Source organism: Orbicella faveolata, unplaced genomic scaffold (genome assembly GCF_042242905.1).
Source record: "Orbicella faveolata isolate gen_17 unplaced genomic scaffold, um_ofav_v1 contig_5, whole genome shotgun sequence".
NCBI classification, from domain to species: domain Eukaryota; kingdom Metazoa; phylum Cnidaria; class Anthozoa; order Scleractinia; family Merulinidae; genus Orbicella; species Orbicella faveolata.
Window position 1 is genome coordinate 1,200,511 of NW_028301580.1, and position 9,490 is coordinate 1,210,000.

Below are 9,490 nucleotides of genomic sequence, written 5' to 3' on the forward strand. Positions count from 1 at the left end.
GAAATAACTTTTAGGTCAGTTATATGCAATTTGATTTAAAATTTCTAAAGGAATAAAATACATGTACGGCGCAATTGATTGTGAATATTTCCAATTCTAAAATCTTGCCGTACGTTTACAACCAGTCCTAACTTTAATGTCGGCTAAGCAACTTTGATTAGTTCATTTTACTGTTTTTTTTTTTCTATTATTTTTAAAGTTAATTTTGTGTTCCTCTTGTGGCTAAATTAATTGTGATTTCTTCCAAAATATTTCGCCATATTTCTCCAGAGACTGCCTATTTTCATTTTTCGACGTTCAACTTTATGTAAAATTTTGGAAGTTTTTGTTTTAGAGTTTTACGACGCAATAAATCGTGAAAGTTTATCTCGCTGACAACACGGACCTTCTGCCCGAATTTCTTTTAGTAGGACTTACTCTAGTTATATTTTCGTGTGGTTTCTTTGCATGGATCCGCGCTTAGTTGGCAAGACATTGTTTGTAGTTCTGACATATTTGTTGCTAGAAATTTACGCGATGGACTTAAGCTCTGTTACTTTAATTTTCTTTCTTAATTTCCAGTTTGCTTGCAAAATAACTTGAATCGGCAATTCCAATTTCGAATTATTGTATTCTCATTTCCGTTGATTGTTGTAATTATTTCTTAGATATTTGTCAGGCTTAGTCCTTAATTGTGAACTGCTTTAAATGATTACCATGATCAATAGATACCGAGAAAGCTTTCGACTCGTAAGATTACTCTGCATCTATTGACTTAGTAGTATGTTAAAGAGTTTTCACACTTTCAGTATATACTCAATAAAGATCACAACTTATAAATCAGTTATCAACTTAATACTTTATTGAATTAAAATAAAGAAACAATATTTTAATCAACAAATGAGTCTTGTACCACTTAATAAAAAATGCGCGCTTTTAAAGGGGCCTGGAAGCTAGTCGAAATGTAGGCTATCTCTTTTACTAATTTTTGACTATGTAGGGTTGCCGAAGCGGAAAAACGTTCTGCACTTTTAAACAGAGTCCAGTAACAAGTCAAAGTAAACGCCGACTTTCGATGGGCCAAATCTGACTGCAAACTGCACAGATTTTTCCCGCCAAAAGACTTAGTTTATATTTGACTAATCTCTGGACTCCATTTAGAAGCGCAGACTTTTTTCCCGCCAAAAGACTAAGTATATTTTTTGAAAAATTTCCAGGCACCGTTTAAAAGCGCATACTACTGTTTCCCGCCAAAAGACTTAAAATTTTTTTGACCAAACATCTAACAAGTTCTATAAGCTGAATTTCTTCTCGCCAAAAGACTTTTCGATTCGAGTGAATAATCGGAAAAGCGCAATTACTTTCCCGTCAAAAGACTAAAATTGTTTCTTACACGTAAAGCAATTTCCTTGTCTTAATTTTCATAAACCGTCCACAGAACCTTTTCCCGTCTTTATTGATAATACTGTAAATATATGTGCAGATTACGACAAATTCGATTATGTCAGCTAGCTTCTTCATCGGGGAGCATCAGTCTTCAGTAGCTTAATAGTGCTATTGAAGTCCTTCATTCCTGAAAACAAAAAGACAAAAATAACATATTACAAACAGCGACATGATGAAAACTATTGATAATTTTATGGCAAAATATGATAAATCGCGTTTGGATGTAACAACCATTACAGAGAAGTTAAGCATGACATTTACGGAAAAAGCCAAAATTACTTCTAATTCTGTGTTCTTTTCTTTTGATCTTTAAAATAAATCACCAAAAAAGGAGAGAAATGTCTCCTAGAGTTGACCGCAAATACAAATATTTTCATTCTACTGTACAAACCGACAGAGGGCAAAATCCCATTTTTGTCAGTTGCAACTTCAAGGTCATGCTTGGCCTCTTCATTATTCAAATTCAACTCGAAAAATTACACTTTTTATTTAAAACGTTTGAATTTATAACCCAAGTATTTGTAATATTTGTAATAATGCTACGCAATATAGAACATTACGGTATACTGAGAGTGATCCATAACATTAATTTAGTGCCTTTTACATTATTAGCGAGGTTTTTTAAAACCTCGCTGATTAAAATTTCGTTAACTTGTTTGTTCAAGTATGGATTAAGATGATTTCCTTAGAACGTTCGAGCAATAATGCCGGAAATTAAGTTACCAAAAAAATCTTAATGGCATGGCAATATTTTGAATACAGATGAGAAGAACTTATCGCGACTTTAAGCTCTCAAGCTAACCCCGCGAGAGAAAAGACAGAATATTGAACTTGAAGCTATCCATATTTCAATTAATAGAGACGTTTCGCGTTAGTTAAAAACACAATAACACACGCTTTAAGCATTCTTACGACGTTTGACATTTACTTTCTCGAAAATGCTTGAGAATTTAATCACGGGGTCACTTAGATAAATGAACTAAAGTGAGTTATTTTAAATAGTATTCCAAATGTTACCGTGCTATGAGTAAATTTTTCGTAAGTATTTTTTGCATTTATTGCTCGAACTTTGAGCGGAATCCGTCTTAAATACGAGAGACGGTGTTTTAACAAATTTCCAAACACCGAAAAGAGAGTAGAAAATACGAAAATACGGGAAAAAACGACTCGTAGCGGTGTATTTTGACGAGATTCAGGGTGTTTGGAAATGTGGTCAAGCACAGTCTTTCGTGTTTGCTATATCTTCTCAACCGAAACTAATGTTAAGGAGGAAACGGGGAAATAAAATCGTAAAAATCTACGCAAATTAAGATCAGTATTCAAACACCGTCACGATCGTGTTTCCTTTGTCATAACTTGACAAATTATTAATGAGTTTGGGAACGTTCGCAAAAATACATCCAAAAGAACAGTAGGAGAAAATATTACGCCAAATCTAAACGACAAGAGCGCGCGCAAAAATAGAACGCATAGCTAAATAAACACATCTCTAACTACCAAAAGTTGCTCAACAATCGACTTCCACTTTGTCTCAAACACAGTTAATTTCAAATAATTCAATCAAGTAGCGAAGATAAATATTGATAAGTTCATTGTTGTTACCTTGTTTTTGTCATATTTCATAATCATTCTGTTTGTGTGGTGAAATTATTTGCAAAGGAACTGTTTTTACTCGTTTTTCTGTTTTCATTCAAATAACTATCGCACGGCTAAGTTGAAACATGAGATGAATTAAATTTTCATCATGCAAGATGCGTCATATAATTATTTTAATATCGTGAAAGTACCATATAATTCTTCAAAGTATATACTATTCGTAGAAATAGATGCCTAATTATTATCGGTCGTTAAATCACAGCCACATCAGCTGAGAATCATTGTTTAAAGTGCCTATGAAGTAAAAAATAATAGCTGCTTATTTAAAAGGTTTTTCAAAGTAAAGAAGAATGGCGTTTTAATTTCTGGAATATCTTTTCCGTTTTAGAGATATTTACGTTTTTGTAAGAAAAGTGATGACGTCATAGGTGGTTCCACTAAAACAGCACAACACTCAATCGAGAATAACTCTAGAAATATTAAAGCAGTGTTCTTCAAACTTGGCACCAGAAATGTACATCACAAACGAAAAATAATGACACCCGTCGTTGCATTGCCATGACAACAGTTATGCCGCTGGTTCTGTTTTAATTAAAACTAAAATTTCCAGATTTTATCTTAAACAAGGATCATCCACTCCCACCAATCTAATGGGGAGAGTTAAGACAATATGGGAACCATATGTGTTCCGGCCAAGACCTTCTGTCCCACATTAAAAGGTTGCGAATGGGGATATTTGGTTTTTCACAGAAAGAGACTGGAGCCAAGAGTGTTGCCATGGCAACAACATAGTAGGTGTCATTCTGTTTCTTTTGCGATGTACTTTGCTGGTGCCAAGTTTAAAGAACACTGTGTTAATATTTCTAGAGTTATTCTCGATTAAGTGTTGTGCTGTTTTAGTGGAACCACCGTATGATGTCATCACTTTCCTCATTTGCATAATGCAAAAACGTGAATATCTCTAAAACGAAAAAAAGGTATTCCAAAAAGGAAAACGCCATTCTTCTTTACTCTGAAAAGCCTTTCAAATAAGCAGGAATTATTTTGTATTTCATAGGCACTTTAAAGTTTCCGTCTTCGAGATTTACAAGAGTTGAACCCGAAACTCAACTTGCCAACTCCCAAGTGGTTCAGTTTGCACGTAAATTATCATCTAAAGGAACTTTTTGCTCATAGAAATGCCAGAATGCTTGTATTTGCGATTTCATTTTCGTCTTCAGCAATCGTGCTGACTCGTAATTTGAGTTTACTATAGCTGGTTTTCACGTGACGTTACTAAAATTCAAACTACAAAACTATTGATCTTCCTGAAATTTTACTTTAATGATGTATAGGAGCAGCTGAAAACTAATATTCATACAAATTTTCGCTCCGAATGGGTTCTTGGTTTTGTGATACACTACGCTTGAATTTCTAAGCTTTTGCGTGACGCGGTATTTACATGACGGCCGAGAGAGCTGTCATGATGGTCAAAAAGTGACCTATCTCGGGGAATTTGGCTATTTAATAGTCCATGTTTTAGAAAAAGTATTATTTTAATGTTTTAGAGTTCCTCGAAGGATAAATTCACGCTTTTGTAGCAAAACACAGTGACAGATGTTTCTGTTGGTTTCCGGCCGCTATGTTGGTGCCCATATGGTGGGCACCAGCATGGCGTCTCCATACAAATCTCTATAAATTTGGGTAAAAAATTTCTCCGCATATCTTGAATAAGAAAAATTGCTGTGATTAGAATCTTGGGGAGAGTCTTTGCATACTTACCTTCTTTCATTTCCCAGATTCTGGACTTTATCTATTGAACGGTTTTTATTTTTATTTTGATCTATTTTGAATGGCGTGGCACTGAAAACCAGCAATATTTCCAGGTAATGATGTTATCTATTTCATAGAGACATTGAGTCGCTTTGGTTTTTGTTTTCTCGGTTGAGCAATGACACGGTTGTAAACAATTAGCTGTGATCTGCAAAAGTAACCGATAGCTGAATATGATTTGAACCTTCAACTCATAGTTTAGAAACCACCAAAATTTTAGTGAGTCAGGCAGGCAGGCAGACAGACAGACAGTCAGTAAGGCAACCAGGAAGTTAGTCAGCCAAGCATGCAGTCAGTCATAGTTACTCACTTAGACAGGCAGGAAGACACTCCAGTCAGTCAGTCAGTCAGTCTGTCAGGTCAGTCGGGTATGAGTCACGCAGTCCATCAGTCAAGTAGGTAGGCAGTCAGTCAGTAAGACGGGCACTTAGACATTCAATCAGTCACTCGGTCAGTAAGTCAGTAGGTGGACAGTCAGTCAGTCAGTTAGTCAGGCAGCTAGTCAGCCACTCAGTCAACCCAGCAGGCAATCGTTCGAGATGATAGTCAGGCAGTCAGTCAGGCAGGCAGGCAGGCAGCTAGTCAGCCAGTCGATCAACGCAGCAGTCAGTCAGGCGAGATCAGCTAGTCAGCCACTCAGTCAGCCCAGCAGGCTATCGTTCGAGATGGTAGTCAGGCAGGCAGGCAGCCAGTCAGCCAGACAGCCAGTCGTTTAGTCCAACAGTCAGTCAGTCAGTTAGTCAAGATGGCATTCAAACAGTCATGCAGTGAGGCAGGCAGGCATGCAAACAGGCAGACAGAAGGGCAAGCAGGTAATGAGGCAGGCAGGCAGGCAGGCAGGCAGGCAGTCAACTAGTCAGTCAGTCAGTCCGTAATTCAGTCAGTCAGTCAGTCAGTTAGTCAGTAAGTCAGTCAGCCAGTAAGACAATTTTTTAGTTACTCAGTCAGTCAGTCAGTCTGACAATGTGGCAGGCAGGCAGTTAGCAAGGCAGCCAGACGGTCATTCACATATACATACATGTTTGTCTACACTCTTGAATTCTATGCATTCATATTGAACCAAAATAATACCAATTAGCGGGATATGTTTTAATCTTGAATCTACCATAATGGAATATTAAAACAAACTTAAGAGGCCCTGCGCCTAAGAAACGACCGATGATTTCCGGCTAAAAAATAAAATCGGCCGATTTTTATCTCCCAAGTAGAGGTTACCGAATACTATTTAAAAATGAATTTCTTTTGTTTCAGTTTAGCTTTAAACCAAAAATATCGAGCCGCAAACTTTTTCCGTCTGATAGCAGCAAAATCAGGCCGAAAATAAGGCCCCGCAAAATACTGTTCAGAAATTACTATCGCAACGCAAAATAATGAGAAAACTACACAGTGTTGAAGAAAAAGGCCTTTCAATGCAATATCATTCGATAAACATCAAAAAACTGCCGAAGCGATTAAAAAATAACGTTTCAAATGTTGCATACTAAATTAGATGGAGCGTTGGAGCTGATTTTAAAATAATTATTTCTCAAAAGTTCAACGCTTTTGAAAGCAATCACAGTGATGAATTAGACATTGGAGGGATACACATCACGTCTCTGGAAAAACATTTTTCGGCCAAAGTATATTGACCTTGTACAAGGCGTTCAAAGTTACCGTGTTTACCGTTATCCTGCTACTTCGGCGAAACACTTCTCTTTTGCCAATACGGCCGTGGATAGCGTGTTAAACGCCACTTTAAACCTTGCTAGGCATTCAAAGACCATCCTGAGTAGAAGGACGTAGAATTGAAAGAGACAGGAAGATGAAAAATACGCAGAAAAAGAAAATAACTCGAAATTACCATCTGCTAACGAAAGTTGAATCTGGAAAATGTCGTCGCGTGACAGCGGCCATTGACGTCATTTGTACAAATAGCGGCGGAATGCAAACGAATGCACAAATAGGGAAACAATTTTTCCCGGCCAGAAAACGTTTAGTGGAACAATGTTATGTTATTTTTCACCAATGATGGTCACTCAAAAAGAAAAACTTCCCCAACCGCCACACCGTTTTGGCCGCAGCGTGATCTGAGTTATGGGGTCACGACTGGATCCCTAGCCGCTGACCGCCCGAAGGACATTGCAGACTCGTTTTCCCACGCTCTTGCGACTTGACGTGACAAATGACGTCAATGGCTGCTGTCACACGACGACATTTTCCAGGTTCAACTTTCGTTAGCAGACGGTAATTTCGAGTTATTTTCTTTTTCTGCGTATTTTTCATCTTCCTGTCTCTTTCAATTCTACATCCTTCTACTCAGGATGGTCTTTGAATGCCTAGCAAGGTTTAAAGTGGCGTTTAACACGCTATCCACGGCCGTATTGGCAAAAGAGAAGTGTTTCGCCGAAGTAACAGGATAACGGTAAACACGGTAACTTTGAACGCTTTGTACAAGGTCAATATACTTTGGCCGAAAAATGTTTTTCCAGAAACGTGATGTGTATCCTTCCAATGTCTAATTCATCACTGTGATTGCTTTCAACAGCGTTGGACTTTTGAGAAATAATTATTTTAAAATCAGCTCCAACGCTCCATCTAATTTAGTATGCAACATTTGAAACGTTATTTTTTAATCGCTTCGGCAGTTTTGTGATGTTTATCGAATGATATTGCATTGAAAGGCCTTTTTCTTCAACACTGTGTAGTTTTCTCATTATTTTGCGTTGCGATAGTAATTTCTGAACAGTATTTTGCGGGGCTTATTTTCGGCCTGATTTTGCTGCTATCAGACGGAAAAAGTTTGCGGCTCGATATTTTTGGTTTAAAGCTAAACTGAAACAAAAGAAATTCATTTTTAAATAGTATTCGGTAACCTCTACTTGGGAGATAAAAATCGGCCGATTTTATTTTTTAGCCGGAAATCATCGGTCGTTTCTTAGGCGCAGGGCCTCTTAAATTCGTGTAAAATTACTAAATTTGCAAAGATACTAATAGAAAACTTAACAAAATCTGATGCCAATTGGAAAAGCTCTAATTTTGAGGTGAGAAGCCTCAACGAAATGTCAAATGAAAGAGAGTAACATCTTCTGAATTGCAAAAATTTTTGTGGCAAAAAGTTGTTATCATTCTGTGAAGACACTTCCGCCAACCCATCTCAGGCCAGTCAGAGTGGATGCAAGTGATATTTTTCTTCAACATTTCATTAAAAAAAAAATGTAAAAGCACCATTAGTTCAGATTGGAATCTGCAGGTGGCATGGCATGGTACATGTGAATAAGAGATTAGAACATTTCTGCCAATTAATTTTGCTACTACAAACTATGGAAATAAAACAGTCCAAGAAAATAATCTGCTTCAAACGTGCATGCAGCAAGTATAACAATCATACTATCTTGACTATAAGTGGCAACGTTTGCCTTCCAACCACACTTTAATCTCTGAGAATTGATGCTTTTCATCACGATACATCTGGTTAATCCTTAACACGCTCTCTCATATTTGTAAACTGTTAGCATTGTAGAATTATCATATTAGTACTGTACATATTTCTGTTTTAGTGTAAACCTGTGTCTAAATAACGGATTGTTGCTGTTGTTGTTGTTGTCGTTGAATGATTTTGCACAGACAAGATCAACTTACCATATCTTTAGGATTTTCCGAACAAATTTTTTGAAAAATTTTTAACATGCTTGAATGACAAGATCAAAGAACGCCGAAGGAAACCAAGATGGTCCTTTAAAAACAATTAAATTACATTAAGTATCGTAAATAAGACTGTACATTTCATTTCACTGTACATACAGCACAGTCCAATTTGACAGCAGGCAGGGAATTATTATTCATCATTTACCGGTACCATATTTCGCATTGTGATATTGATAGTTTGCCATAGTGTCATTTGAACTCTAAGTGACTGAAGATCTCCGTCCTTTAAACACTATGAGCGAATTTAGAGGGGAAGGGGTCTGCAATTTCCAAATATATTCCCGGAAAGCTCGAAATGGCATGTCAGGTGACAAAGTTCTGGTATTGTCAGAGGGTGAGAAGTAAAGCTTCGCAAGCAGTTGAATGTTACCCGGGCCCTTCCCTCAATTCATAGTATAGCCTACATATACATGTACATATTCTCAAAAATTTGAAGTTTAAATTTAACAGAAAATACATACTAAACGCAGAGTATCCGAGTAAAAGTCACAAAAAAATTTGAAGTTTGAATTTAACAGAAAATACTTACTAAATGCACGTACCCAAGTCTAAAAGTCATCAAAACGTTTTCAAGAGTTTTCAAATTTTCAAGAGATCTATATGTTAGGAGAGAGACAACTAGAAAACAGACAAAACAGTCAGACAGTCAGACAGACAAAAGCAGTACTACGGATTTCAATCCAAACTAGAATACTCACCTTTACTTTGTGGCTAGTGGTACACAGATGAGTTTAAAGAATTGATCTTCCTCTGTGGTTGAAACTAAACCTACAGCGTGAAATAACGATTACAAACCTAAATATTGACCAAAGTCTAAAGACAGAACGAATGTAGACCCGCAATTAATGGTGCAACTATCAAGGAAACAAACTAATAAACAAACAAACAGATGCTTAGTCACAGTATAGCGCGTACCATTTTAGGTGATCCACAAACAATAGCAAGAATGCGGCTTGATATAAGTGAAAATTGC

At 36.9% G+C, this 9,490-nt stretch overlaps 1 long non-coding RNA gene across 2 annotated transcripts in view; it reads right to left on the reverse strand.

Annotated features, from left to right (window-relative positions):
* Positions 1-819: 819 nt before the first annotated feature.
* The window catches only part of LOC149095681 (uncharacterized), a 9,771-nt gene continuing 1,100 nt past the window's right edge, over positions 820-9,490 (reverse strand). The window contains exons 2-5 of one of the 2 annotated variants that reach the window (XR_016204806.1): positions 9,433-9,490; positions 9,216-9,285; positions 9,060-9,135; positions 820-1,552 (exon numbers count right to left, since the gene is read on the reverse strand). The exon at positions 9,433-9,490 is cut by the window's right edge and continues 43 nt beyond it. This is a non-coding gene — a long non-coding RNA (uncharacterized LOC149095681). The remainder of the gene's footprint in view (positions 1,553-9,059; positions 9,136-9,215; positions 9,286-9,432) is intronic. The other variant, XR_016204805.1, reaches the window with a different exon arrangement.